This window comes from Cuculus canorus, chromosome 15 (assembly GCF_017976375.1).
Source record: "Cuculus canorus isolate bCucCan1 chromosome 15, bCucCan1.pri, whole genome shotgun sequence".
In the NCBI taxonomy this organism is placed as follows: Eukaryota; Metazoa; Chordata; class Aves; order Cuculiformes; family Cuculidae; genus Cuculus; species Cuculus canorus.
Window position 1 is genome coordinate 1,070,939 of NC_071415.1, and position 23,882 is coordinate 1,094,820.

Sequence of the window (23,882 nt, forward strand, 5' to 3'; positions counted from 1 at the left end):
CATTGATTGAGAACAGTTTCCAGTTAAAAAGAAGACCAAAAAAGGCAAATTAAAGCATTTTCAAGTCTCCAGGTTAGCTGGAAATTGTTTCTTTACGACATCTCTCTTTTCTTTCTCTTCCTGCCCCGGCAAAGCCCGTTTTCCTGCTACCTTCTCCCCTCCCTTTTTGCAGAGAGAGCGCCGGCCTGTTTACACCCCGCTGGGGAAGCGGGCAGCTCCTGCGGGGCTCAGCTGGGACGCGGTTCCTGGCAGCGCCTTCCCTCTCCATAGGCTGCCTGCGCTTCCTTGACAAAAGTGAAATGGAAAAAAAGCTGTATCTGTGAAATATTAAGCTATATATGTACATAGATAAAATGCATATTATCCCTGCCTCGTTACTACGGCTCTGTAATCGATTGTATATTAAACTGTTTTACTGTGTGGCAGATCATTTCACGCTATCTTAGATGTAGAAAAGCCAAGAAAGTGACTCACAATACACTATGTCAACTTAAAATTGGTTTGCTTTTTTATTTTGGCTCCAGAACAACTTCAAACGCAGTCCCGTGCCCTTTGCACATTGTTTCGAAGAAGAATAGTTTGGAAGAGAAGTTTTTTCATCCCTTTGTTTTGGATCTGGCTTTTCCCAAAGTTTCTTTGATAAATCACGAAGCCACCGAGTTAATTTTTGATGAGGTGCATATTGAGAAGGCATTTGAAACGCAAAAGGAATTTGTCACATAGACCCGCTGCACTTTGATGTGTTGGTTGGCAGTAAACGACATTCATGTTCCCAGTGCCAGTTGAGAAGACGACTCCTTCCTCATTTTCCCTCATTTTAATAGAGCTCTGAAGTGCTGGGAAGGGGCTGTGCGGCAATCCAGCCGGCAACACCTCCGCAGCGGCGTATTCTCGGTGCCGACTGTGGCTGGAGGTCTCAGCAAAGAGCGTTTTCACGCAGGGAGAGTGCTGTGGCCAACGCTGGGGATGAACTTGCAATAGTTTTTGTTCTTTAGCAGGAAGCGTGGATGGTTTATTCTGGAATACCAGTGCCTTGTTCAAATTAATCTGCATGGAAAGTGGGGTGAGGCATTGTTATTCTGGAGTAGGAGTCACCAGAAGAAGAAAGGGCTGAGCGGGGGCGCTGGCTGAGAAGAGGAGCCTGGGTGCTTTCAAAACCTGAACCTGCCTGGCTGAAAGAGCTGAAGGTGTTGGACTGCTGCTGGCGGCTCGGCAGCAAAGCCCAGCGCTCTGGATCGCCCTCTCTCACACACGCTCCTCCCTCGGGAGCTCCTTTAAGCGTCCTGCTGTGTGTTCATTGGGTTTCACTGGGGAAAAACACCCTAATGAAGCCGTGAGCCCACGCAGTCAGGTTGTCACCTGGAGGACTTGAAGGTTTCCTAGGATCTGTGCCCAGGTGCTCTGCTCCTTCCGCTTGCCGATGACCAGACCCGCAGCCATCGTGTCCTGCAGCACCGACCCCTTCTCCTCACATGCTGACAATGGGGCCACACAGCCATAAGCTTTTGTCCGGGTTCCACTGGATATCCACCTTTCCCTTTTCTCCTGCAGAACACCAGGAGCTTTGTCCTTCTGGAGATGTGGAGTCTGGTTTCTCCAAAGGTGCCCATTTATTGTTTTCCCCCACATTTTCAATAGGTTTGGGTTTTGCCCAAGGTGAGGTAAGTATGTGCGGTGCGATGGGCTCTGCAGCCGGCGCTCCACCGCGTTCCTCAATGCCAACCCAGATGTCTGATGTCGATGGGGGTCTGTAAGCCGTGCGTGGTTGCCTTCTGGCGTAGGGGAAAGCTGTTCCAGTGTTACCCAGTGAGGCTCCTGTTGTAGATCGTGGTGATTGTCAACTGCCAAGGGATATTTTTTAATAAATCTTATTAAGGCGTTTCAAATAAATCCAGTCTTGCCGTTTTCAGTTCTGTGCTGTCTTCTCCCCAGGTGACCTCACGGTGAAGCCTCATCTCTTTCTTCGCTTTGACTCGTGATCAAGAGTGCGTTGTGCGGGGATGATGGGTGTATTGGAAGAGCGCAGCCCGTGTTCGTACAGTTTATGCGAGGACTGTGGGTACAAGAAAACCCCAAAGATCACTCAGGGATGGGTTTCATGGCAGTTCCTGAAAGGTTGGGCTGCGTTTGTCCATAGGCGGCGTGGGGACACAGAGGCCAAGCTGGAGGCCCTGGCATCTCTCCCACCTGTCGGCGCTGCTGGGGATCCCACACCGTGGTCACTCCGTGGCGGTGGGGGGCTCTGCATGACCTCCCCCGGCTTCTTCCTTCTTTGTGTTTCAAGATTCCCGGGTGTTGGATGGTTTAATATTACCTCAGTGTGGTGTGGAGGTCCCGGGGTTGGTGCACACCGCCCGGCTCTGCTGCTTCCGAGGAGTCACCGTCATCTCTGGTGGTGACAGAGCGATGGAAGCGCTCGCCTTGCCCCAGCGCGGGCTGCCCTCGCGCCGCCCGTGGTTTGAGCGGGTGCAGGGAACTGGGCCGGCCTGTGCCGTGGTTACCAGCAGGGATTGCTCAGCTGTTCTGCGGGAAGCGAGAGCCAAAGGCAGCGAGCAGGGAGACCTGGCTGGATCCAACGCTGTAGAAGGTGTAGTGAGGAGTGGCTCTGCCAGCTCCTGACTCGGTATCCCTGGGGATCCCCAAGCTCCGGCTGCTCCTCTATTTTCCCTCTGGGTCTCGGCCTGGCAGCCCAGCCTGAGTTCTGCCGGAGGAGACGCCTACCCACCTCCCTCCGGCGTTTCCAAGGCCTCGCTGGTGCCACCAGCCCTGGGCGTGCTCTGGGCGCGAGGGCCCTGCTCCCCACGCCTCCAGCGGCCCTTTCATCTCGTACCTCTCACCAAGCTTTTCCTCAGCCTCTGGGCCCAAACTGTTCTTTGAACCGATGATTTTTTCCCCCAGTTCTCCCTGGTCTCATCAGGGCTGAGTCAGCCAAAGCCCATGAGCAGTTTGGGCTCGTGACCGTGGCCACGGAAGCGCCCGCTGCTGGCATCGCGTGGCACGGATCCGCAGCGGCGCTGGGGAGCAGGAACCCACAGAGCTCCGCTCGGCCGGAGTGCAGCCGCTTTCCGTCTCACTCGGTAACCGGCGTTTGCTTTTGGTAACTGAACTTTTGTTGCTTTGCGGTGTCGAACGGCAGTTCTCATTTCCCAGCTTTGCGGAGTTTATGGCAATTTAAGAGCTAGATGCAAATGAACTTCATTAACATACTTAATTATCTTATAAACCTCATATCCATCTGTCCTGCATATGCTTTGGACTCGATGCTTTAAGACAAAGGGCCACATTAGGCCTGGCACGAGGCGGCTGCGAGCGGGAGCCTTGGGAAGAGCCCAGCTCTGCCTGCAGAGGAACTGGGGTTTGATGCTGGGAGCGTGTGCAGGAGGCAGAATCATAGAATCACGGAATAGTTTGGATTGGAAGGGACCTTAAAGCTCATCCAGTTCCACCCCCGGCCATGGGCAGGGACACCTCCCACTGGATCAGGGGCTCCAAGCGCCATCCAACCTGGCCTTGAACCCCTCCAGGGATGGGGCAGCCACCACTGCTCTGGGCAACCTGGGCCAGGGCCTCCCCAGTCTCATGGTGAAGAAATTCCTCCTTATGTCTAGTTCAAATCTGCCCCTCTCCAGTTTATCCCCATTGCCCTTCATCCCATCCCCACACGCCTTTATGAACAGTCCCTCTCCGGCTTTTCCTGGAGCCCCTTTCAGTACTGGAAGCTGCTCTAAGGTCTCCCCACAGCTTTCTCTTCTCCAGGCTGAACAACCCCAACCCTCTCAGCCTGTCCTCAGATGGAAGGTGCTCCAGCCCTCCAATCATCTTTGTAAATGGTGTAAATGATGTTTTCCAAAGGCTGTGTCCAAGCCAGGAGACTGGAAATGGACCTGTAAAACCCATGGTGGGGTGGGGTGATCCTTGGAGCGATTTGCTAAAAGCCAATAACCAGTGTGGAAACTCCTCTGGTGCGTTGGAAGGGGAGATGCTGTGGCCAGAGCCTCCGGGGTTGGGGCTGGGAAGGCAGAGCCAGCGTCAGGAGCTTCGCCCAAGGGGCTTCGCTGTAGAAGAGCTTTGGGCAAGGTTCTAGAGGAAACTTTGTTGGCGTGGTGCTGCCCAACAGGGCCCATCCTGCACTGAGGATCCTATACATGAGGGCTTTTAAGGGAGATGTGCAGAGGATGGGTTTGCCGTCAGGTTCATAGAATCATAGAATAGTTTGGGCTGGAAGGGACCTTAAAGCCCATCCAGTTCCACCCCCTGCCATGGGCAGGGACACCTCCCACTGGATCAGGGGCTCCAAGCTCCATCCAACCTGGCCTTGAACACCTCCAGGGATGGGACAGCCACAACTTCCCTGGGTCACCACAGCGCTCCACACCGATGCTTGGAGCAGGCTCCCTCCTCCCTCAGCCCCAGCGGCTGTTGGCACAGGGGAGCTGCGGGTCCGGCAGAGCACCCATGGGTGCCCCATGTGGACACCAGCCTGGCACGGGAGACAGCATCAGGGTGCTGACACCAATAACTCGCCATGATCTCCAGCCCCCAGCGCGGGGTGGGCAGGGGACACCTGAACCTTGAAAGCCCGGATGGCGTCTGGGGTTTCTGGCAGAAGACTGGGCAGGTTTTCCATGGTTTGCAAGGCGCTGGGGTGGCAGGGCTGCGCGGAGGGCGGCCGGAGGGCAACGAGCTCACGGCAGCAAGGGGCGGCGCTGCCCAGCGAGGACCGAGCAGAGCTGGAAGCTGAGGCATGACGGCACTCAAAAGCCCGACGGGATCTTCTCCAAGCTGAATCTCTCGGTCTGGCTGCCTGTTTTGCCCATCTGATTTGGGAATGTAGAGCACCTGCGCCTTCCCTGATGGCCGGTTCCGTTCCTGCATGGGGAATGATTAAATTCAGCCCCAAACCCCCAACCTTGCACCCAAGATCCTGAAGTGGTGCCCTTTGTGGCACACAATGTGATTTGTAGCGGGGAGGTTGTGCTGCGGTCGCAGGACTGAGCGCCACGAGCAGAATCGCAGGGACGGCTTTGGTTCTTATTTATTAAAAAAATACCATCAAAAAAGAGCCTTTCTTTCCGGGTTGCTTTGTGAATCCTTAGATCTGTTGGGTAAATGGTGCAAATCCCAGACTCGTACCAGAACCTGCAGAGAGTTTAGGGGCCATAATGGGCGCTGAGCACAGGGAGCGGCTCTGGAGAAGAGGACCAGGCGGCTGCAGGGGTTGGGATGCGGAGTTGGAGCTGCTGTGGTTGGGCATTGGGGACAGGGAGTGTCTTGGCAGGGAAAACCAAGCCAAGAGCAAGAACTGGTACAAATCTTTAGCTCTTTTATACAACAGCGTTGTGTCAGATCTGTACCCATCAGTGGACACGGGACATGGGGATAACCCACTGGGATGCTGCTGTGTGCCCCTCACCCTCCTCCCGTCCTGGGAATGGCACTGCTGTTGCTCTGTACTGAATTTCTGCTTGGCAGGGATGTGTTTGTAATGAAGCTCAAGCACAACGTGTGTTTTCCAAGCACGGGAGGGAGCGAGGACCTGGCTTGAAGCAACCTCTGCCACTGCAGCTGTGCATGAGTCTTTGTGTCTGGCGAGCAGCAAAGCAGCGAGTGCCACACATAGCAGAGCTCTGACGGGAGATCTCCTGCCCTTCTCCTGCTCCTGCCAGCTCACATCATGGCAAAGACACCTTGTGTCCTCAGGGGCTCAGATAACGCCCGACCGCGCGCCCCTCAGCCTTCCTCCCTTGCCTCCAGCCTCCCTGGTCCAAGGCCAATGTCGCTATCACGTTACCGTCCACCCCGGTCTCCCCATTTCCCTCCGGCGCGGCCGGACATGAAGTTTAATAGTGAGGATTTTAGAGTCGGAGCTTGAAAATTTTTAACAAGTTTTTAACTTGTTAATTTTTAACTAATTTTTAACTAATTTTTAATTAGCAAGTGATGGTGATGCTGTGTGTTTGGGGGCAGTGCTGCTCTGTGCCACGGGGCGACCGCGGGCACAGGGGGTGTTCACAGCCAAAGGGCCTTCACCAACCGGTGGTGGAGGAGGTGGGAAGTCAGCACAGACCTGAGGACAGGCTTTGCTCTGCACAAGGAGCTGCCAGCGAAGCCTGAAAGCCCTCCGCTGCCTCTGGCTCCTGAGGAGGCCACGAGCCCAAATCCTCTGCAAATCCAGGAAATGGGAAGAGAAAACACATTTTTGGGGTGAGTTAGTGGGTTTGGGGGAGCTCAGGGAGGTGCCAGGTGAGCACAGGCCCCAAGGGCACCGTGGTTTGATGGCATTGTGGGCGGCGTACAAGCATTTCTTGGTAGCATTTGTGATTGTAACTCTGTGCCAGGCAGGTTCTGAATCCCTTCTCCTGGGAAAAGGGGGGGTAAGATTTGCCTTCTCTCTTTTAACATATGGAAAACACAAGCGAAATATGCCCCCTTGTGCTGCTCCTGCCCTGGGGAGCCGCTGTCGCACCGTGCTTACCCCGCGGTGCACCCATGGGTGCCTGCGCGATCCATCTGTGCACCAACAGCTCTGATGGGCACAGGTCCTGCTGGTTCGGCTCCTTGGCTGCCAGGAGCTCTCCCAAACTCTGCCCAGTGAAATCTTCCCATCTCTGGTGAGAGGTGTCACAGGGAGCGTGCGGAGAGAGCAGATCCAGGGGAGGAGAGGAGCTGGTACGATGCTGGGGTGCTGCTTGGGGCCAGAGTCCCCCAGGCTGGTTTTTATCCTTGGAGGTGGCTGGTTTGCTGGTGTAGGGACCCCACAGGGGCTGGCGCTGCTGTGCCGATGCCGAATGCGCCCACACGGGAGTCAGGAAAGGGGAGCTGGGGCAGGGATGGGCTGAGTTTCCAGCCAAGGTCTTGCTGCATGTGTCACTGTTTCCAGGCTGGCTCCCCAGACTCCTCTTCCACTGCTGGACCTTGTTCCATGCCTCGTGTCCTGTTTTCCTGCCTCCTGGGGGCATTTTCCGGGTGCCGCTGCACTACGTGTGTGCAGCAGAAGGCAGCTTCCGGCTTTTATACCTGCTGCGAGACGCTGTAAATGCCTGAAGGACCTTCACTGCTAAAGGGGCCTCCAAAGACCAAACATGCCAGGAAAGACCCTGCAAAGCACAGGGAAGGTGACACACAGAAACCTGCAGCTGTCCCCTTCGCCCCTGCAGGCAGCCCTGGGGACATGGGGACAGGAATGGGCTGGCGAAGGCGCAGAGCATGGCATGTCCCGGCCTTTATCTCCCCCTAGTGCCACCCTCTCCGTTCCTTTGCTCCAGTGCTGCACACAGCAGAGTCCGGCAGTGCCACTCACCGTGGCCGTGGGGCTTGGGGAAATCCAGCGCTGGGGCAGCAGCGTTCCAGATGGGCACCGGGAGCGCAGCCACTGCCGGGAGCGCAAGAACAGTGTCGTGGTGGGTCAGGGCCCGTGCTGGCATCAGGAGCCGTGACCTGAGGAACCTGAAAACTTGGTCGAGCGAATGTCAGGTAGGGCCATGGTATCTGACAGCAGCCAGGAGGTGTTCGGCATCCTGGGAGTGTACTGGGGCTGTGGGGATGGGAAGGAGAGGGAGATGATGGAGGCTGAGGTGATAAAGGCGCCCCAAAGGTATCCAGAAGGAGATATTTCCACAGGCTGAAATGAGACTTTTCCAGCATCATGTTCTGCTGAACGTTGTGTCTGGGGTGAAGGAGGGGAGTTGTCCCCAATCCCCGAGGCCCTGGGAGGCTGTGAGGACCAGCCCCACTGGAGCTGAGGATCAACCCTGGGTGCTGTGGGACCTTTAGGGACAAGGACCTCACTTTGTCCTGAGCTTGTCCGTGGGCCATGAGCTATGTCCAGCCTCAGCGGGAGCCACAGGGTGGCACACAGCCTTCCTAGACATCTCTACTTCATTGCAGCTGGTGTGTGGGTTTGTCTTCTGCCCTTAACTCCAAGCTGTCCATCTCCTGCAGGTAGAGGAGGAAGACCAGCTCCTTGGAGACTGGCTGAACCCTGTGCAGCAAGGTGTGTGGCTGGGAAATGGTTAAAAGGACGTTTTGCACCATGAAAGGGCTTTGTATGACTGTGGATATCAGGGGTCTACCTCCACGTTCGGCTCCCCAGGGAGCATCGTGCCTGTGACACGTGTTGCTCTGCCTTCAGTGACCTGGCACCACCAGGGACTCTGCATTTTGGGGTTGTCCTCGAGCCAGGGCAGACCTTGTCCTGATTTAGCGCCTCTCTGATGCCCTTTGGGGTGTTAGTGGTGTTTTAGCTCTTCTGCTTGGCTGCGTCTGGGAACAAGACTTGCACATGCCGACAAAGACAACGGGTGGGCTGGGCAGCACGGGGCCACGTGGGGCCATAGCGTGTAGGGCCATACGGGGCAGGGTGTGGGGTCTTGGGCTGTGCGATCACCCAGTGCAAGGCATGGGGCCATATCAGACACGGTGGGGGTTCTTGGGCTGTGGGACCACCCAATGTAAGTCATGGGGCCATATGGGACAAGGAGAGGAGCCTTAGGCTGTGGGACCACCCGGTGCAGGATCTAGGACCATACAGGACAGGGTGTGGGATCTTGGGCTGTGGAACCACCCGGGGCAAGGCATGGGGCCATAGGAGACAGAGTGTGGGGTCTTGGGCTGTGGGGCCACCCGGTGCGGGGTCTGGGGCTGTGCAGCCCAGCCAGGTTGTGTGAGACCCATGGCCCAGGGGGGCTGAGGCTATGCAGCACGAGGCTGTGCTCCCAGTACCCATCCCTGGCCATTCCCAGCAGGAATCAGCCCACAGAAGGCGTTTGCTGCACTCTTCTGGCTTTAGAAACATTTCAGATTGGAGGATCTAGAATTGGAGGAACTAGATGAGCTTTAAGGTTCCTTCCAACCCAAACTATTCTATGATTCTATGATTCCTCTTTTTCAGACCGCAAAGAGTGACTCACCCAGAGGGTTAATTGCAATGAAACCCCGTTGGGTTTTCGCAGCCCCCCAGCCAGGAGGACGCTGGCAGCCCCGCGCCTGGGTATTTATAGCACGGTGAACTTTGAGCGTGTCCAGCGAGCGGGCAAGACCCTGGCTGGAGACACAGGGCTGGCCTGGCAGAGCTGGAGGCTGTCAGGGGTCGCTGCGGCAGAGAAACCGAGACCACCTGCCTCCACATGCGCATCTGGCTCCGGAGCTGGGCACCCCACGGCCAAACAGCACCCAGGGACCCCCATGAACACACCTGGGTGGCCAAGGACACCGGGTTAAGCCTCCTTCAGCCTTCACAGGAGCAGCGTCCTCAGGAGCTGGTGTTCCCCGTTTCCGGAGCAGCGTGTGCTGTCAGCAGGATGCAAACATCTTCCCTTTTCCACGGCAAACAAGAGGCAGAGGCTCCCACCAGCTCACGCTATCCCAGGCCAGATGCCTTCACACCAGACAACCCGCCAGCCAGTTCCCCACGTCCTGAAGCGAAGCAGCATCACGTTTGGCTTCCTAACTCCGAAACTGGGCAGAGGAGGGGGAGGATGTGGGTGGCAGAGGAGAGGAAACCTCTGTGTGTGCGCAACACTATGGAGAAAACCTCAAAACAAACAAAAACAAAAAACCTGAGAAATCTCTCATCTTTTAACAAGCGGCAGCTTTACGTATGGAGTGATGAGCCGTGCCGTCAACACAGCAGTCCTGTCCGTTTGTCCGTGTCAGGGTGGTTTGCAGTGGACAGGTGAGAGGCTGGAGGGCACGCTGGGCTCGCAGGAGCCTCGTGCCACGCGTTGCCGCTGCCTGGTGCTGCTCCTCACCATCTTCAGCCCGAGGCTGCCCTCCGGCTGGGGTCAGACTGGTCTCGTCAAGAGCAAGGGGAAGAACTGTCTCAAAGAGCGGTTGTGTGGAGCGTGCTTGGACAGGTGCTTCCAAAAGGGCATTGATCTGAGATGGACTGTCAGATCAAGCAATGTCTTCTCGCCATCAGTGGAGACAGTGTATGGGCTGGGAGCCAGGCACAAACCAGCCAAGGAGGAACATTCCGAGTCTGAAACAGCCTTCTTTCAAGGGCAGGAATACAGAAAGTGAGCAGCATCGCTCCTGAGGGTGAGCTGAGGGCACCCATCCCCACTGCAGAGCCCGGCTGCTCTCGTTGCCAGCACAGCAGCATAAGGGATTCAGAAGATCCAGCCCTACCGATCGGTGTTTCCCCAGCAGCAACACTGCCGAGGCTGCAGGGGTAACCAGAAAGCCCTGGTCCAGCGTGCCCCGTCGATGATGGGCTTGTGCTTTGATCGATGCAGGCAGTTGACATCTCCTTGACTCAAAACAGGTGCGTTTCTTTGTGCAGAAGGGCTAGGAGAAGTGGAGATGGGCAACAAGAAGCGGAGTGGCTTCCACCCAAGGAGCAGCTAAAGAGGCCGGATGCTTCATCCAAGGCAGGAGATGACAAGGAAAAGAAGACAGAACGCAGGAAAAGCAAAGTTATCTCCAAGTCAGACAAATCCATGTGGATCTTCGAGAGGATGAGAGGAGATGCATCAACAACACCAAGATTCTCTCCACCCTTTCTCCTGGAGCTGAATATAGGACTTGCAGACCTGTTGCTGGAAGCCTACCAAGACCGTAGAGGGTTTTTTTTTGCCCCTCCTCAGAAGCAAATAAAATATTTTGGCTGAAATTTGCTTTTTTCTTTCGAGTTTTCACTGTGATGCTGGCCCCAGAAGAGAGCATTTCATCTCCTGTAGGGGATGTTTGACAGTGTCATAAGCAAATGAAAAAGGTCTTACAAAGAGCAGCGTCTGGAAATCTTCCTCATGGAGGACCAGCGTCATTTCTGATTACAAATCTATTGCAGTCTTGTACAATTACCCATCTCGGCTGGCTCTGAGAGCAAGTTCTCAAGATCATCTCTTTTTTCCCTGAAAGCACTGGTGATTTATTTGTGAGAAAACTTCCTTTATACCCTCAGGAGAATGAAATGGTGTTGCTGTTGCCCTCCGAGGGGTTTGTAGGTCCTGTGTAGCCCAGGAACATTGACAGACCTTTGCGTCTGCAGGCGTGGGAGCAAGCACTGAACATCAGGAAAGGAAAGGGAGGAATGGGTTCAATTTTGCGGATTTCTGCATAAAATAGAAGCTAAAAGCATGGCTTCAAAATAATTGAGCATGGATACTGTTCATGACATAAGGTTGTTGGGGGGAAAAATTGGCTGGTTTACATTTTTATAGGAAATAAAAGGTGTTTTGTGGGTGACAGAGCACCTTCCACTGCGAATGTCAGTGTGAGATAAGTGGGCTTCAAATAAAAGGATAAACATTTTCCCGCGAGGACTGAATTTTTACGGAGGGTTCAAGCCTGGGAGGAAAGCGTTTATAAAAGGCATTTTTTGTCTCTATAAAAACTGCATTTCAGTCACACAATCTGCATTTACTGCAAGGATGCTGACCCTCACCTTTGCCTACAGATGTTTCGCTGTTTAGATGAAACTGGTGAAAGCTTAAACTGGTGAAAGCTTCAAACTGGTGAAAGCTTCACCAGTTTTGGTGTAGCTTTGGGTAGCAGGAAAACGTAACACCCTCTGTGTTGTGGATGCGGTGTTTTTCCCAGCAGGAATTTCGGGGTGGGGGGGAGTTTGATGTGCTTTTTAGGAAGGGAGGGTTTTTTCAGTGGCTGTCAGAGCAGGCTGTAGTTTAGCGATACTTTAATCATTCACGAGTAGCCTGGTGGGGGTTTTATTCCGGTTTCAGGTTGGTGGCCCTCTGCGATTCACTCTGCCGTGCTTCGGATCCGCTGCTGTCTGGCATAACAATTCAGGTTGCTCGAAAACGATGATTAGCATAAATGAACGAGTGGGTGAAATGTTCATTATATTGCCTACTGTCATGTTTGTGTACCAGATTTTGTTACCATCTGTCATTTCTGTTTTCTTGTTGTTGCCAAAAGTTGTCATTCTGAATGGAAGGCGGAGACATATTTTCCAAAGCTGACACGAGATAATTTTAGGTACTTTAGAGCTCATATGTTCTGCGCTGGGTGTCAGCAGCCCTCGTGTACAGCAGCCTCGCGAGTCTTTGATAAATTCTCAGCAGTGGCTTAGTTAAAGGAGTTTTTAGAGTCATTGGGCTGCAGTCACGCAAACGTGTGAGATTTTCAGCTCTCATCATGTGATCCTTGCAATCGCAACGAAAAGCCTGATAATAAAATATAAGCTTTCCCTAATGTTAAATAAAATAGAAAATATAAAGAAGGGGGTACATAGTGACGTTGGACTGTTAAAACCCAAGCTCCTGCCTAGAGATCTGACCAAGGGAAGCGACAGCTCCGCTACAACAGACTGTGATGTCCTCAGATTATTTCCAGAGATGTAAATGTCCCAAGGATGAGAAGCTGGACAAATTCAACCTTGAAATAAGCTGCAGCTCTCTCACAGCGACAGTAACTGCACACTGCGACAATTTGCAAGGGGAGCAATGCACTCACCAGGGCTTGCAGCCTTTAAAGCAAAATTAGCTCATTTTCAACCAGACATTTGTAATTCAGTTTCTGGGAGGAACGGCTCAGCCTGCAAGCAGGGAGCTGGGTAGGTGAAGCTGTGTGGATTTCTTGCCTTGCCCCAGTGCTGCAAGATCATTGGATCATTGCATCCAAGAGCTCGGTGTCCTGTGCCAGATGTGGAGAGAGAGGGCTCTGGGGTGCCTGCATCATCCCCCTGCCTTTGGGCCGGAGTGCCAAGGTCGTGCCAAGAGTGTGTAAACCCTCCTTGGCAGCACTGGGGCTGCACTGGCAGCTCGTTGCTTCCCATCTCAGCCCACAGCAGCTCCGCTCACGCCAGGGCTGTGAGGTTTTAATTGGCCCCTACAGCTGTTTGCCTACAGGAAAGCTGGGGAGGGGCTCTTCATCAGGGACAGGATGAGGGGGAATGGCTTTAAGCTGAGAGAGGAACGATTGAGATGAGATCTTAGGGAGAAAAGTTTCCTTGTGAGGGTGGAGAGGCCCTGGCCCAGGTTGCCCAGAGCAGTGGTGGCTGCCCCATCCCTGGAGGGGTTCCAGGCCAGGTTGGATGGGGCTTGGAGCCCCTGATCCAGTGGGAGGTGTCCCTGCCCGTGGCAGGGGGTGGAATTGGATAGGCTTTAGAGTCCCTTCCACCCAAACCACTCCATGATTCTATGACCCAAGTTCCAGAGCTCAGTGTTCACGTGAAATGCAATGACCTGTGGCATCCGAAAGTACTGAAAAGATGATCTAACATTTTCAGTTGGACTTAAACTTCATGAAAATGCAAAGCCAGACAATTAGGGGATGGATTTTTGGTGGCTTGGGCACAGCCAGTTAATGATGCGAATTCATAAGCAAAGCTATAAAGATATCCCAGTGTTGTGGTGGGAACTCATGCTCGAGTGGGTGTGCAGAGGGTCATTTTTTGCTCAAGCAGAGGTAGGGAAGAAGGAGATAGGGCTGCCCTTGCTCTGGAAGAGGCAGAGGTAATTGCGAGCATCTCTGAAGGCTGGAGGGAAACCAGGGCTGTGTGACAACAGCAACCTCTTATAGACCAAGGGAAAAGACGGATGAGAATGAGGTTTCTTTCCAGCAACTCTCCAAGAACCCTGAGATGTCTGGCAGGAGGGATTTGAACTCTGTATTCAGAGCCCCAGAGCACCCACCTGCTGCTGAACCTTGCCAGGATGTTCCCTGCCTTCAGTAGGACAAAAAGCCACCAAGGGAGCAGCCCTGGGAGATCCCTCAAAGAGGAACAGAAGTCAGTATCTGGGCTCGTACCTGGATAAGTTTGCCCCAGCTGCTGGAGCCACAAGAAGACGAATGATGCATCATGTTGTGAGTGAGTGAAATCCGCATCCCAGTCTCCTTCTTCACTGGATGCCTCCTTAGAAGCCTTTAAGCAACCCTGTAGTGGGTTTGCACCCTTAGTGGTGCTGGTCACCCAGCCTTGGCTACCCTGGGCCCTTCCTTGGAACCACAGGAGGAGGCAGGAACAAGTTGCAAAAAGTGGTCTGGAGAGACCAATGTGCAACTGGCGTCGGTGCTGTCGAGCAAGGCTCAACCCAAGTGTGTCAGGGGGACAGCCTGGGCTGGTCACCTCCGTAGCTGAAATTCTCATGTCACTCTTCCTCCCAGCTGCATTGCTCTCCCTGTGCAGGGGCTGGGGTCACAGGGCTTACTCCGACGACTGGGTTCATGCTGGTTCCGGTACATGTTATGATGTTTTAGGTTTTAGACTCCTCCTGCTGGAGCCTCTGCCCATGCAAAATCTTTTATTTCACAAGGCCCTCAGCTGCTTTTTCAGTACAGGTTTGAGATAACAGCTCTGTCCAGTTAAAACACTTCAGTACTGTAAATTTGCTTTCCTAGTTTAAGTTCTCTCCTATTTGCTCTCTCCCAAAGGGTAATTTTGCAAAGCTTGCGAGCAAATTCCACCTGAGCATTTCAGGATGCTATAAGCATCAGTGAAAGCCATTGTGAAAAGGTTGAGTCTGTTTTTATTTCAGAAGTGTTTTTCAGAGCTCTTGAATTCAAACCGGCTTGGTAAATTGCTCTAAATGAGCACCAAGTGCCTTCTTGTGTAGAAGAGCCTGGAAGGCAGCTGAAAATCGTAGAATCATGGAACAGTTTGGGTCAGAAGGGACCTTAAAGCCCATCCAGTTCCACACCCTGCCATGGGCAGGGAAACTCCCACTGGATCAGGGGCTCCAAGCCCCATCCAACCTGGCCTGGAACACCTCCAGGGATGGGGCAGCCACCGCTGCTCTGGGCAACCTGGGCCAGGGCCTCCTCACCCTCAGAAGGAAACATCTTTCCCTAAGATCTCATCTCAATCTTTCCTCTTTCAGTTTAAAACCATTCCCCCTCATCCTGTCCCTGCACTCCCTGATAAAAAGCCCCTCCCCAGCTCTCCCGGAGCCCCTTTCAGTACTGGAAGCTGCTCTAAGGTCTCCTTGGAGCCTTCTCTTCTCCAGGCTGAACAACCCCAACTCTCTCAGCCTGTCCTTGTGCAGGAGATGCTCCAGCCTTCGCATCATCTCCGTGGCCTCCTCTGGACTCGCTCCAACAGCTCCGTGTCCTTCCTGTGCTGAGGACTCCAGAACTGGATGCAGGGCTCCAGGTGAGGTCTCACCGGAGAGGAGCAGAGGGGCAGAATCCCCTCCCTTGTCCTGCAGGTCCTACTTCTCCCAGATAAGCAGGGAGAGTGGGCTTGGCCGTGGGTAGCGGGGCTTTCCTGGCCAAGGTGCCAGACTGGGTGCTTACAGGCTGATTCAACAGATGTGATCAATAAACTGGATATGGTGGAGTCGGGGTCAGATCCAAGGGATGGTGGCTTGTCAAGCACTGCTCCAGCTGGGGGATTCGGAGCTGATCTGATTCCACTTCCCTGCTAAGCCCAAGGTGGGGATAAGCTTTCAAAGCTTCTGTTGGGTAGGAAGAAAACCAGGAAATAAGGGAGTTTCTTTTCTTGATGCTTAATCTGCTGTTGGCTTAAGAAAACAGGAAAAGAAGCAAGCTAGGATGATCTCAGACCTAAGCACATCGTGCGTGTGCGTGACTGCGCACATCGACAGCCACCCTGTTGAACTCAGTGTTATAGGAACCAAGCGGCGTGTGTGAGGTGGACAGGGTGGTTTGAAAAGTTAATCCCCTTCTAATTAGAGATGGCGATGTAGCAGCCAAATTGCAGAGGGCAAGATGACACCAAAACCTAGAGTGAGTCAAGTCTTCCAAGAACAGGGCAGGAGGATATGCATAACAAAAATAATCCAGCCTCATGCTTAAACGACCGGAGCAATAATCCAAGAGCACTAGGGAAGGTCTTTCTCCTGGACCAGCCGACAAGGTGTTTGGCCTGGAGGAACTTGAGGTGGGAAGAATATCTTATCCAATCAAGGACACAAAATCCAAACAAATTAAAATGCATCTGGACTAATGTGCAGTGATGTGCATGTACGTTAAAAGTTCTTCCTGACCTTTCCAGGGATGGTTTTATACCCTGGAGTGGGGCGTTTTATTCCTCTTGCCTTCTACATAATTTATCATAGAAAAATATTATTTTGGCTATAAAATTACTCGCCTTCATTTGAAGCCCAGCAACAGTATTTAACTTTCTGATCCTTTTTGAAACTAATTTCCCCAGGCAAATTACATCTGTGCCGAGAGATTCCTTCGACTTTAAATTTTCCTGCCGTAAGCGTCACAGACCAGGATATCGCAGCTGAGAGGGTGATCATGTATTTGATAACTTTGAAAGCACCAGAGCCAAGCACCTCATTGGAGTTGCTCTGGCACAGGTTTTCCAGTGGAAATTATCCCAGTTTTCCCTGTTCTGATTATCACCACCACAACAGTCTGCTTTGCTGCCCTGCTCTGATCCCCTTAACCTGAGCTCGAAGCTGTAATAACAACCATTATTTTTATTTTTGACTGAGCCCACTCTTCAGGCACTGTGCAAACGCGCAGCAAAAAGTGATTTCTGCTGGAAAAAAAAAAAGGTTTTACAGCTGAAGCCCTTGTGCTGTGCCTGGGAGAAATTCTGGACTATATCAACCAAAAGGGTTTGGTGTTGGCTCTACCACACTCGTAGAATCACAGAATCATGAAGGTGGGAAAAGACGTCTTAAGCTCATCAAATGACCATCAGCCCAGCCCCACCGTGCCAACTAAGCCATGTCCCAAACTGCCATGTCTACATGCTTTTTGAATCCCTCCAGGGATGGAGACTCCCCCACTGCCCTGGGCAGCCTCTGCCAGGGCTTCACCACTCCGTCAGTGAAGGAATTCTTCCTAATATTCAACCTAAACCTCTCCTGGCACAACTTGAGGCCATTTCCCCTGGTCCTATCCCTTGTTACTTGGGAGAAGAGACCAGCACCCACCTCACTCCAACCTCCTTTTAGGTTAGGTTTCAGGTCTCTCTAGGCCTAGCAGATCTACCAGGAGATGCCAGGTGCTGACACAAGTCGATAGGAGGGAAGTGAAACACATCTGAGTGGGATGCACAAGAGCCAGACCTCACCCAAGGAGCTCTCTCAGAGAGCAGCAGGGCTAGAGAAACAGTGGAGCCTTTGAACTGGTTGTTGCCATAACAAGAAAAAATAATGGATTTGGTTGGAATTAAACTGATGTGAAAAAATTCAGCGAGGGGAAAGGTTGGTGAAATGATCTGCTTTGGTCACTTTGTCCTTTCCAACTCCTTTTATTTTCCCAGTTTTTGAGCTAAAACCTTTTTTTAAAGCTTTGCTCGTGGAGCATGGAAATGTTTTCTTTATCAGTTTCCTTTATCAGTTTTCAGTGCTTTCCAGGTTCCAAAAGCTGAAACTCTGGGGGTTTTCTGAAGACTTACTGAATATCCGAACGTGCCGTGGTGCCCACCTGCAGAAACGTGCAGTTTTCCACAAACTTGTTATTTGCTAGAAAGAGGGAGGGAAAGGCCATCATCATCCACCTGTCCCAGTTCCCCAGAAATGCTGGGAAGACAACCAGCATTTGGTCTCATTTCTCCTGGAAAATGTAGTTCCTAAATCCAGACCAGAAGGAGGTGCCTCCTGTGCTGGACATCTGCCACTGCGAAGGTCTCCTGCTGTCAGCTGTATGCCACAGCCTGCCTGGTTTGGTCCTGGACCTCCTGAACCTCAGCTTCTGAGCAGGAAGGACCTCAAGACACCACCCTGGTGGTGGCTGGGCCTCGAGCTAGATCTTTCCTGATAACTGCTTGGCCAACATGGTGATGGGGACCACACATCCGCAGCATGGCTCAGTAGGGTGCTCTTAAAGCAACACGAGGCTGGATCACAATGGGTCCCTCTTCAAAAAAGACCACTCTGAGTTCCTCTGTCCTGTGGAAGTTTCTGATTGGTTTTCTTTCAGCATAAAAGAGAGGAAGAATCATTGTGGTGGAGGAAGAGTGAGGCTGGAGAAACAGCAGGCAGTTAATGTATTCACCTTGCCAACCCAGCCCAATGGGCTCCCTGCCTTGATGAATATTGAAGAATTTTATACAAAGTGGGACTGGTTCAGCAGGACAGTTTTCTAGAGACCCAGCCCAGGAAGGCTTCCCTGTCTTGCTCTCTGGGAGCTGTACAGAGTCTCTGATAAGAAATAAAGTCTTTTAACAGATGTGACGAGTTGAGGTCAAAGCAAAAAGTTTATGGGTTGGTGGACAAGCCAGGATTAACCCTTGACAAGGTAGAGACATAGCCAAAGGTCTTGCACTAAAGCTGTGTTTGACACCAGGAGTTCTCTCGAAGAAGAAGACTGAGGCAGAGGGACTGACAAGGCTCAACGGAGCAGAAGCAACAGCAGGGACGTACTCTGGTGGCTACCTCCACCAGCCAGGCCAAGCAGGAGGAGAATGCAATCAGTGTCCCTGTGGCTTTGCAAAGGCTCAGCAGGGGTTTACAGATGGGTGGCTTAGAGGATGAGAGTGAGACTACGAGCTCAGGCAGAGTTTTCATGAGAACATCAGGTTTTGCTGCAGTAAAAAATAAGGACTGTCAGCCAGAATGCAAGGAGGGCATTTCCAGATGTCATCTTAGATGCTTATATGGAAGTCACTGGATGACTGTGAGCACTGTTAGCAATAAACAAAAAAGCAAGCTATGTGAAGAGAGAAAAACAGCTCAACTATGAGGTTTATAGCAATGATTTACATCTACAAAAGAAACATGCAATATCCAAGTTGGTTAATAAATGCTTGGATTGCATTTGATTGAAAGGAGCAATGCTTAGTGTGGTAAAATGTGCTCAGTTTCTGATCTCGTCTTCGCAATGTCCTCATGGAAAGAGCAGAGGGCAGCAATGGGTGAGGAGGAATCTGAAGGCACCTCTCAAGGGGCAGGGAATTGCCCGGTCACCCACCTCTGGGCAGGGGCTCAAAGATGCCCGAGTGTCACTGCTTTGAGGTGCATGGAGTAAACAGAAGAAAGAATGGATGGAGGCACCAGTTCTGGTGGGAAGGACAAGCCTTTCTCCGAGATACAGGTTCAGGCAAGAGGTGGATTCTCTGGTGATCTTAGCAGACAGGAGCGTGAGTGGTGCTCACTGCTGGAGCTCACAGCTCAGCATGTCAACTTGGACTACCACTCGTTTGGGATTAAGCTAATACCACACTGTGACCTGCAGCATCTGAAGAGCCTGCAAATGCTTCTTCCTGCTGCCTGCATGGTGGGGAAGGCCAGGTGCTTGACATAGGGATAAGGCAGAGAGGAGAGAGGTAGAAAATGCTGCAATATTCCCGTTGTGAATAGCAAGAGTGTGCTTGTGGACACCCTGCATTTCCATATGCCTAGAGAAGGGATATTTCACCATAGTCCACAGGAGGAAAGAAAGTTTCTTGTCTTAATTCTGGCCTGCCTTGGCTGAAACCACCATTAACCCATTCCTTGCAACTGCTAAAAGGGTGCTGGCAGACATGAAACCTGCCCAGATTACCCAGATTTTTATGGATAACAATACAATTTTGAAACTGACTGCAGGGCTGGGTGAGAGCTGGTGTCAGGCAGACAGAACTGTAGTGTAGCAGAGCCCAAAGACAGACAATTTTCATAGAATCATAGAATCACCAGGTTGGAAAAGACCTCTTGGATCATCGAGTCCAATCATTCCTATCAACGACTAAACCATGTCCCTGAGCACCTCATCTACCTGTCTTTTAAATCCCTCCAGGGATGGGGACTCCACCACCTCCCTGGGCAGCCTCTGCCAGGGCCCGATGACCCTTGCTGTAAAAAATTGTTTTCTGATATCGAGCTTCACCCACCCCTGGTGCAGCTTGAGGCCATTCCCCCTTGTCCTGTCCCCTGTCACGGGGGAGAAGAGCCCAGCTCCCTCCTCTCCACAACCTCCTTTCAGGTAGTTGTAGAGAGTAATAAGGTCTCCCCTCAGCCTCCTCTTCTCCAGGCTAAACAACCCCAGCTCCCTCAGCCGCTCCTCATAAGACTTGTTCTCCAGCCCCTCACCAGCTTTGTTGCTCTTCTCTGGACACACTCCAGAGCCTCAACATCCTTCTTGGAGTGAGAAGAAAACTTGCTTCTTTCCTAGCAGTTTGATTCTTAAAGTAAAGCAAATGGACTGTTGTCTCTCAGACAAAGTCCAAACTATGATTTCTAGAGCAACAACCCAGGATGAGAGTGTAAAGACAGATCAATACAGATTTTCTCATAGTGGTTTATAAGGCATGGCACAATTGCAGGCCAACACCAGCAAAAGGGCTTCACATTTGAGACGCAGGGAAGAAAGGACCACTTGGAGCGACAGATTGGATTATGTTGATGATAGGAGACTAAACGGTCTTCCTGCACCGTTACTCTCACTTCAGTGAGGTATCCTTATTTCTTTAATGGATAATTCCTCTGCATCAGAGCTGTGCTGGTAGAAAAGATGGTCTCGACAGACGATGGGCAGGATTTTGAGCAGTTCACAGTGATGTCCACATTTGCATCCAGTCCCCACTAGCCTCTGTTCAACAAGCAGGTAGGAAATGGCTTTAAAATAATAAATAGGTACTGAAAAGGAAGGAGAATCAGGTCTGACCAGTGCCTAACAGCATTAAATGACAGGGTGGCACCTACAAATCATGGCCAACCACCTGCAGATACTTTGTTTTCCAAAAAAAGAAGCAAGGAGACCCCTTGGGATGGTAGTTACGCTAGGTAGCCCAGGGAGCTGAGCGTTTGCAGAAATGCACAGCCGTACAGCTAAACACAAAAGAGCACTGTGATTGCGGTCCCAGGGGTTACCACCACTTCCTGCACACAACAAGAATTCACACGTACAACAAAAATCAGAAGCCAGGGAGAGCAGTAACTTCACATAAAGTTGCTTCACGGTCCCATGAGTGCTGGGTGCGTGTAACCAGAGGGACACACTTGAAGAAGAATCGGCAGCACCTTCTGCAGCAGCCAGGATTAAAGGAGGTAATGGGCACTGTGTTTGTCTTTTTGCCTGGGACAGCTTCGTTTGGCAGGACACAGGGATGGCAAGGCAACCAGATGTTGGACCATAACACTACCAGGAAAAACAGACTCTTTTTGCCAATGAGAACTGCACAAGTGGTGCCACAGTGACTACAAGTTACTCTGAAGAGCTCTTCAGAAGGTATTAAAACATTGTTAATTGTTTGGCTGTAAGGGTTTGAGGTCATGAGCCATAGAATTGATACTTCCATGTTTTGGCCGGGAAGGAAGGTGAGATCTCGGGAACTGTATCTTTAAGCAGTTTAGTTTGGAAGGCAGGAAGTCTGGAAATGGGCTGCAGCAGTGCAGGTTTCGTTATGCAGTTTGTCCTGGAACCAGTCCCTGAATAAAGGAGTTATCCATTAAGCACCTGCCTCTCTGGGCCTAAGCACCATGGATGAAACCCTCAGGAATCCATGCAACGTTTTAGCTGACAGCTGAGGGAGTAGGTGGCCGTGCACTAGGGTCTGGATTGGGAATCCTGGGTGCAAGTTCACAGTAGTAGGTTTCGTTTCTTTGCTGTATAGTGTCTTTCAAAAAGTTTCCTTTCTTCTCGCAAAGTCCTCCTGCTCCAATGGAGCTCGTTCTCTTTGGCGTCACCAGCGGGTGAGGCTATCTGACTCTTGCGATACTGATACCAAAGGGCTGTGGTACGCTGAGCACTGCAGTGCTATTAAGATTTTAGGATATTTAATCCTAGCCCTGTTTCCAGGGGCAGTGGATAACAGTCAAAGTCTTCCCCCCGCTCCTGCCATTAACCTAATGCTATTCTAATCCCAAGGCAGAGAGCAACTGAGGCCATCCCAAGAGGACATCATGCCACAGAGGAGTTGCAGGACACAGCAGTAGTAGGACCCTCCTGCCCGGGGTACAGGACTCCCTTCCTCCAAAGCACTTCCTTCCTCTCCCACTCTGTCCCCAGGACTCTCAGCCCCCATCTGAATTCACCAATGTGGCAATTCTGGTACTTGCTGTAAGGATAAAGGAGTTCTCCCAGCTCGTGGGAGAGGAATGGTGGCCTCCATGAGTCCTCTCATCTTCTCCCCATTCCCAACGGTGAGTGCACAGCATTGCCCTGGCAGCCTCAGTGATGGTGATGGTGTCAAGGCCTCTTGCTCGCTGCCTGTATGGGCAGAGCTGCAGTACTGGTGTAACATCGACACATTGCCCAGCACCAGGTAGCATGAACATCTCCCTGGAGCTGGGCAGTAGCCATGGGACCGCTCAGGTCCTGTCCCCACTGGTCAATCTCCATCCCAACTTCATGCCAGAACTGCAGAGTTATTGCAGAAGCAGAGAAGAGAATCATAAGAGGAGCAAAACGCTATGAGGATCTCCTGGTCTCCAGCAGATCCTTTGTTGTCCAGACCACAAGTGACATAACGGGCAAGGCAAGCCCAAGCTGCAGTTCAGAATGCACTGACCAAACTTGTTGAAAAAGCTGAAGTAGTGGATAGCAGAGAGCACTGCTGTCCTTGGTCATGCCTGACAGACAACCCAACACAATTTCCCCTCCAGCAGCAAAACGTTGTCTGCCAACCTAAAAAGGGGCAAATGCCTTATATTACGGTAAGTGTCTGTGGGACAAGAGCTGTCATGTCTGGAGCTGTTGTGAGACACCAAACCCTGTCCCACACTGAGCCATCCTAAACTTGTGGCTTTTGAAGGAAATTAAAGCAGGCATAACTGGACAGCGCTTGCTGCTGCAACTAATGAGTAGTGTCGTGACAGAAGGGAGGCCTGGAAGAGACCTCCAGAGTGATTCCACCTGGGGAAGTGGTAGAGTCTCCATCCCTGGAGGGGTTAAAAAAACATGTAGACATGGCACTTTGGGGCATGGTTTAGCAAACACAGTGGGGTTGAGCTGATGGTTGGACTGGATGAGCTTAGAGGTCTTTTCTAACCTGAATAATTCTGTGATTCTGTGATTACAGTCAGACCTCAGCAAGGACAGGCACCATGTAAATAAATACTGAATTTGCAAGTAAATGTAATGAAATGCATGTAAATGTAATGAATTTGAGTTTTGCAGTAAACAAAAGTTAGACTCACTCTTCGCAAAAGAAGATGGCATTATAGATCTCCTTTAAACCAATAAAAAAATTGCCGCTCTATCCACCTCAGCTCATGGGCTTCATCAGCACATCCTCAGGATTGTCCCGGTGCCCTTCTCCAGCCTGTCCTCGCGTTGTGGCTGCTCTTTGGAGACATATCGACACGTAGGCGATGAAAACAGCCCGGAGCAACCAGTTTGGGTATGAGGAGCTCTGCTGCCACATTGGCACAAGACGCCAGAGGGACTTATATGACCTGCTTCTCAGGTTGGGAACCAGTATGGAAATGCACAGAAGTATGTGAGCTCCAGTCCTATAAACCTGTTTCGGGCTGGGGAAGTCTGTCTAGACAGACTGCAAGGAATTTGTAAAGCAAAAGGGTTTGGTCCTGATCATCTCTGATCAGTGCAGGTTGGAGATGTGTCCTCGTCTCTGCCCCACAGTGGAGGCCAGTGCAGCCACACACGAGGGTCAAGGAGCAGGGAGAAGCTAAGCCCATGGATGTGGAGAAAGCACGGGGAGAAGCCCGTCAGCCAGGCCACAGCAGCCCCTCAGCATCGCTCCAGGGTCCTGGCTGGGTGTCACCCCCAGAGTCCCCTCAAGATGTCCCCCATGGTGGGACTGAGGCATGAGACTGTGTGAGGTGATTGTGAGGGGACTGAGGGGGGACACCGTGAGGGGGTGGTGAGAGGGGATATCCATGGTGGGACTGAGATGGGAAGCTGTGAGGGTCCAAGAGGAGGGACTGGGGGGGTGGAGTGGTGACTGTGAGAGGATGCTGTAAGGGGGATGTTGAGAGGGGACATCTGTGGTGAGATGGAGAGATGAGATATGGGGGGAGGCTGTGGGGGGCCCACGGGGAGACTGAGAGGAGAGATGATGGGTGACTGAGGGCAGAGAGACACTGTGGAGAGTGGCTGTGAGGGGACACTGTGAA

The 23,882-nt window shown here is 52.0% G+C and overlaps 1 protein-coding gene across 4 annotated transcripts in view; it reads left to right on the forward strand.

Moving 5' to 3' along the window:
• The window catches only part of ADCY9 (adenylate cyclase 9), a 107,457-nt gene extending 96,214 nt beyond the window's left edge, over window positions 1-11,243 (forward strand). For 2 of the 4 annotated variants that reach the window (XR_008452361.1, XR_008452363.1), the window contains exon 11: window positions 525-1,903. The gene's annotated coding sequence lies outside the window, so the exon portion shown is untranslated. Of the gene's footprint in view, window positions 1-524; window positions 1,904-8,890 lie in introns of those variants that run through there. The other 2 variants (XR_008452364.1, XR_008452362.1) reach the window with 2 other exon arrangements.
• The last annotated feature ends 12,639 nt before the right edge of the window (window positions 11,244-23,882 follow it).